Genomic DNA, 7,696 nt, shown 5'->3' on the forward strand with positions numbered 1-7,696 from the left:
AATAATATCATATTTTAAACATCACTATTAAAACTTTTTTGTGCAAGTATCTATATTGTCAAGTTCAAGTTCAAAAAATTTCAAACAAATAGTGTTTATATAATACAGATATTTTTATTATTAATTCGACTTAAGGTCCTTAACCTATTGTTTAAAGGCCGGCAACACACTCGCGAGCCCTCAGGCATTGAGAGCGGATAAGCCTCCTGGCTGTTTTTTTAAATAAAGGCCTAGTTATTAACTAAATATTTGAAACAGATATTCATCGTTGCGTCGGCCTTTCGTACGTGATATAGCGAACCAGGTTTCATGATGTAAAATGAATATGGAAACTATAAGTCAATTATGGTGCAAGGCGCCTGACATTCCTGGCATAGCAATAGTAATTAAGTTCCAACTAAAGCAATATATTGTAGGAGTAAGTTCTGCAAGGTTGCATATAAGCTTATCTTCACTATGCCCATAGTAGTAGGAAGTTGACTCTGTATCTATTTAGGCTTTATTGATAGTAGATAAATAACCAAGAAGGAAGCTTCTTTGCTGCATTCCTTCTTGGTTATAGGAGTATTGAATATTATTTCCGTTAAATCAAAAGATTAAAACCAAATGAATATTATTGAAGTTAGGGCAAGATAGATGACCCTTCATCTTGGCTGTACACGTATTAATGATTCAAATCTTGATAAAATATTATTTTTATGCAAGCAAAACTTGTACCTTTGTTTTCTCACGAATGAATTGAATTTAACTGCCTATTAGTTTCCTGCCTGTGGATTAAAATGTTATATATCCTTAATAAGATTAAAATACAAGTTAAATTTGATACCCCTCCATGCTAAACAGATTCGGGGCTGAAGTCAATTAAAAAAATATATCACGGTAGTTACCAGATATTCGAGAATATATTTTATTTTTAAGATGAAGTACGTAAAATTTCCTTCTTCAATAAAAAATGTGTAACATTTCCTGTAGAGCCTCCACGAGTCGAGAGATGAGTGTCTTCGCATAAAGATTCTTGACTTATTTAAATAATGTGATTTTATTTATATTAAATATATACTCTTTTTTAACTGTTATAATAATTTACGAGTAACGAATAATACCGCCTGTATTAAGTACTCAAAATATGATTTAATCATTCATTAAGAGACACGAATTATTATGACAAGATTAATGTTCAGTATAATTCAAATGGGAATTTCGTTTTAACTTCTTTTCTCAGCCTTATTCATTGAATCAGTCATTTCTTAAATCGACTTTATTTAGTAATTAGACTTGATGGGATTTGGACAAATTTATTCCACTTTTACCATTCCTACAATTGTTTTTTATTTTTCCTTCATTTTACCGTACTGTATCGTACCCAAGTATTTGCTACTGCCCACCACAGGATGTCGAGTAATATTCTATGTTCTAGGGTCGATACTTAAGAAAATAGGTATAGGTAGGTTACATTAACTACTATAGAAGCTTTTGAAGCTCAATCAAATTTATTGATTTATTAGTTCGTATTATTTTATGCATATACAACGTGTAAGCATAAAATTATACAAGAAAATATGATATCACATATTTAGCACAAATACACATCGATTATATTAGAACATAAGCAAGCTATCAAGGGAATATTAAACAAGCAAGCACAAAATAGAAAACAAAAAAAATAATAACTAAATAGAAACCTAAACCTCATTAAGAGATTATTATCGCCCAGTCTTTTGTGTTTATTTATAATTGTGTTAGGTGTCCCTTTTATAAATACATTATAGATATTTCGATAATCTTTCGTCCACTAATGAGCAGAACCATTAATGTTGAGACTCGAAATTGAGGTAATAGCATAAAGATGATTTACAAAGGAAGTATTTTAAGCGATTAAGCGATTTAATATACGCTGTAATAAATTTGTAAATGATAAGAATACAATTAAAACTATGTTTAGCGTGGTATCGACTGCAAAGTCTAACTAAACCCAGTCTCAATATAGAGCTGACTGTGACTGAAATCCTTCTAGAAGCTCTTGTTATGATTTAGGTTGATTTCTTTTTAATTATATAAAAAAAAACTTTCTTCCTCGAATGACTTTGATTCAGAAGGCAATGTGATGTTTGTCTTGGCTAGAAAATATGTAGTCAGCAGCCAAGTTTATGTAGGTATACTACAAATTAGTATAAGTCATAGCATATCTCGTAAATTAATGCATGTTTTGAGTTGAGGAATTTCTGTGCAATGCAACATAGTATACTCCAGTATTATGTACAAAGTGAATTCTCGGCGTATTTAGTGGGCATCTTAGATTTCTACACCGTAGTATAAAGTACGTATAATATAGTAAATTTACTATAGAGATACATTTTCTAAGAAAATGTTCCTCATACCAAAATGTATCTTCATAGGTACACAAATTTGTGAATTACCCAACGTAACGTAAATAAATTTCCTAATTTATTTTTAAGTTGTAATTCAAATTCAAAATTATTTATTCATAAAGGTAACGCAATGTACATTTATGAACGTCAATAAAGAATTACGTATTAAATGCTTCTAATTTTACAATTTCTGCCAATTCTCAAATCAAGGGCGTAGACCGGACGAGACGAACTGGCATTAAACACTACGCCTTTGTTTTTAATCGCCAGGTTTTTTGTTTTACAGAATATTACTAAAGACTGCAACCATTGTACCATGTTCCACATGACATATTTAATTAATTAATAGTTAATTAATCATAAAAGAAAAAGATAACAAACAGTAGGCATGGTGAATAGGACCACGCAAATACATAGTCGAAATAACTAACAATTGGTAAGGCATTTATCACTTGTATAGCCGAGATTCAGTTTATGAATGAATATTTTAAAATTTATACCCCATTAATTGTACGAAAAGAATGGACGTAGGAAAAAAATATTTCTTTTTATATTAGTTCTGTACAGTAGTAATATACAAATAAACTGTATCGATTCTATTTCTATTTCTTTTACCACCTGTAGCGTAGATTTTTGTATAAAATATAGTATATTATTTATAAACACTTAACAATACTTTATACAAGCACTTTACATTAACGCAAAATATACCCGAAGCTTAAGAAATTACATTAATTAAATTCCTTTTATGTTTTGCCAGAAGCCAGCCAGTTTACTAAGAACTCCTGACACTTAAGGTGTCTTCATAAATATTATGATTGAGCGCAAGTTTAACTGAATGTCGGAGGTCATATTAATTTGGTCCTGTTGGCTTTTTCTGTAAATTTTGCGCGTACTTAACGAGATAGGTATAGCTTTTTATTAATCTTACAATTTAAAGGTCATTATTGCTATTGAAACATTAATTTTCAAAAAAAGCAGGTGTAAGCCACGCTGCTTTTCGTAGACCCTCTACGAAACGGCTTGTTACAGCGAACTTTAATTTTTTTATCTCTTGGTTAATATTTATTAATCCAACTATGTTGCTTAAATAATTCCACGTCTGTGTAATTGATAATTAGGCAACTAGGTAATCAGACTAATGTACGTATTTGGAACGATAGCTGTTTTGTTAGTAACGATCAAAGTAGATGTAGCGGCGGCTAATGTATCACGTAAATATCTCAGTTTATATATATTTTGATATAAGTAAATATGTTTGTTATTAATTTATTATAATTTTGTTTCACACCACAAACATTTAGAGAAATAATGGAACCCGCCATAAAAGACGTCTATCATTCATTATATTCTAAACAAATATTACCTGTGGTTCGCCCGAAAGCGATAAGGCCAGATGCCCTCCTTTTCATTTCATTATGTCAGTCGTAACGGCACCAGCATACATTGGTGTTCCGAATGTTAGAACTTATTATTTCAAGTACATATGATCTGTGGCGTAGCTAACAATAACAGCTGTTGTCATCGACACACCAGAACAAATCATAAATTATAGTTAACCACTAAGAAACCGAATCATAATCATTCTACCCATTTAGTACATATGATGCCACAGACACGTCTTGTAAAACCTCTCGTTCGTCGGGGCTTAAAATTATTTCAAACGTTCATTGACAGTAATGAACCGCGGCAATCAGTGCTGATTGCCTGGAAACATAATATACTTTAAAAAATATTATTCCGAAAACATATTATACAAACGTGCACAGAGGTATTCTATACACATAGGAGTTTCCTAGTGCCGTGTTATTCAAGAGTTAAAAGTCTACCTAACTATGATCTAACTACGACTGGATGATACAAATATTTTAACATCGGCACATTGTTAATTTTAAATGTATAATAATTACGTTGTTACCAATATTTAAATTTATGAAAATGGTATGATTCATTTTGCTTTTAATGTAACTTTCAAATAAGAACCTTCGATAACACTGTAGATACAGATATATTAATCTGTGGAGGTCTAGTAGTCTGTGCTATAATAAAAATTTCAAGCGAGCAATGACCGCTATTATATGATTTCCGCTGTTTTATTTCTAAACAATAAAGCAAAGAGAAAGTCGAACATATACATAATACGATTCTGCAACTAGTAATAGATGTTCTATAACATTATTATTTTTCTAATATTTTATATCCTTGACATACGCCTTCACTTCAATCTCGTATGAAATTCTGACTTCATATAACACACTATAAAGTCATGATCACAGTAAACAGCGAAGCGGAAAGTAAACATTATATTTCCGGTAGTATAAAGATATCCTTTTTTATCCACATAATATAATTTACGTATTATTAAATATATAATTTGATTTACCTTCTCCACTTTTAAACCCTATTTTATCCTTTGCCGTCTGCCATTACTTTTACGGTTTTCCCTTGTTTCTCTGTTAGTTTTAGTCAATTACTCTTTGAGATCATATGGCACCGACACGTCGCCTACTGATTGTGTAATTCTCAACCTTTTCTAAGGTTCTAAAGTTGTTAGCAGCAAAAGATTTTTACTCGTATGGTGAAGGGATCTTTAAGAAACCATGTCTTAAATCTAAAAATGACAAATCCTTATCACATATAGATATATATAAATACGATCGATGAAACCATACTCAGAAAGAATTGTTTTTGTAACAGCAAAATATTATATCTAGTACTTGAAGTTGCCCTCTATTGACAGTCGTAAGTAATTATAATCTATAATTGTGAAATTAAATGTAAGTTCTTTATCTGTGGGGAGCATTATATCAACAGTCATATCATTGTCAAAAGCACAGATTGTATTTTGATGACTATTAAACTTCGATATTCATTTAAACAACGAGAGCCTTATGAATAAACATAAAGACCGGTTAAAAATATAGCTATCTTTTTCTTTATCAAAGGAATAAAAGAGGATATGTATAGTTTTACACCTAATCGAAATTAACTCCGAATATATCTCCATTGTTAGGTAAAAATTATGTTCGGAAAGGCACAGAAGTGAAAAGAAATTTAACGAAAAACATAAAAATTTATTAATCTTATAAGTCGCTGACGCTGTTTCATTATCTAGAGCCTTAAAACCAATAATATGTTAGATGAGGTTGTGTTAGAAAACTCTTTTGTTGTGTTTTAATATTTCTTCTTGGCTTTATAATAAATGTAGATCCACATTATACATTAGGATAAGATTAGTATAATAGGGTAGGACAGACAAAGTGGACGGAAAAGGAGAACTAGGCTTGTGTGTAAGGAGAAAGCATGACCTGAATTTTAATAAATCCAGGACCAGCAAATAAATTATTGAAGATGACGTCATGATCACGATGCTGACGTCAGCATTGACAGAGATATAGCAGTCGTAGAAACGATTACTTTAATATTTATTGACATTCAGTTTAATTACTATAATCGCTATTTTAAATTTTAATGAAAATGACAGTATTAGTGTCATACAATATTATATAGACTTATATAGTATTATGTAATATATATTATATAGACGATCAAATAGTCGTTAATTTATAGATTTATTAAACTGAGTAACAGGTTATAAACTGATTAGACTTTGACGTTGTTAATTTACGAGCTCTGTGGCACATACTGCAGTTGACACCAGCGCCATTGCTTCGACATATGTAAACTACATTGAAGATAGAACATTGGAATATAATCACCATTTTCACTATAGTTGAAGTCGTTATAAAATCACGTCGATAGAAAGTAACATCAATTAGAATATTTAAATCAATGTCCATTTAAGGCATATTAACATTCAGTTCAACCCGAGAGCATCGTAAATCGCCGCAAAGCCTTAGATAACGCTCCAATATTTATGGTCTTGTAAAACCTTTTACTTGTAACTTATGTAAATAAAAAACCAAATCTCCTACATCTATGAAACTTAATAGTTTATGAACCAAATGTAAATCTTGAACGGTTCTAGCGTCCTTGATATATGAAATATAATTTTATGGTCAATATATTTGGGATGTCGGTGTGGTCACTAGGGTGCACGGGTGGGAGACTCATCGAATGTTAAGTGATACCACCGTCCATGGATACTCACATTACCAAAAGGCTCGCAAGTGCGTTGTCGGCTTTTTAGAACTGAAACGCTCTTTTCTTGAAGGACCCTAAGTTCGAATTTGTTCAGAATTACTTCAGTGGGCAGCTGGTTCCATATTGTGGTGGTGCGCAGCTAAAACTGCTTTAAGAAACAGTCAGTTGTTGAACGACGGATGTCGAGGTGATACGGATGGTATTTAGTACTCTAATTTGACTTTCTTTCATAGAACATATAAAAAAGATTTTGAAAGACGTTGTAAATGTATGTACATTTCCCTTAACACGCACGCAGGCATAGGCATATTCTATATGACTTGATTTGCCTTAACATACATTTATATATAGAAACGCATACACTAATTACCACACCCTACAAATTATGCATTTTATACTATTAGCCTTGATGAATTGATTTTCTACTTATAAATAATTTACCAGTACAAAATACTGGAAAACGTAGTAAACAAAACCAACTACGAGGTGGAATCCTACAATGGAAAATTCTAATGAAAATGGACACCAACAGATGGATGTAAACCACACAAACACCATACAATTGTAGTTTATTATATTTTATTGGAATAAAGGAATATTTTATCTTTAGAGTAATTAATAGGAAGAAAACACAATGGCGCTATTAGAAAAAACTTTCCTTAAGCCTTTGATTTCTTTATCTGTTTCCTGAATATTTCATCTTTATAGGCAAATTGGTTGGCCTAATTTTGAAAAATTGCTCTATATTTGAGGGAAAATACATATAGAGCAATTCATTCGCTCAATAAATAATTTTTAAACAAAAAATATCAAAACTAAGTGTAAGAATTCAAGAAGTTGCCTAAAATAATTATAGAAACAATTTTTTATTTGTATATAAGTAAGTCTTCAAAACAATTATTTTATGATATCCTAATCAAAATCCGAAAATTCTAACAGAAACTTCTTGCAGAAATCGAAGTGAAAAACAAAGCTGTCGTCTTTTTCCACAGAAAAACAAACTCTCACTCTCAAATACAATTAAATAAAACGTCAGTTGTTCTAAACGACAGTTGACACGTGACAGATATCAATGGAAAAGAATTATTATTATTTATTTATTACACGGAATACATAAATTAACAGCATAAAAGTCAAATTCGTTTAATACCGTTAATACTTAAGGTTACTTAAGCTATTAAGTATAAACCTCCAATCAAAGATAACAGAGAACATAACGGTCT

This window comes from Pieris brassicae, chromosome 11 (assembly GCF_905147105.1).
Source record: "Pieris brassicae chromosome 11, ilPieBrab1.1, whole genome shotgun sequence".
Taxonomy (NCBI): Eukaryota; Metazoa; Arthropoda; class Insecta; order Lepidoptera; family Pieridae; genus Pieris; species Pieris brassicae.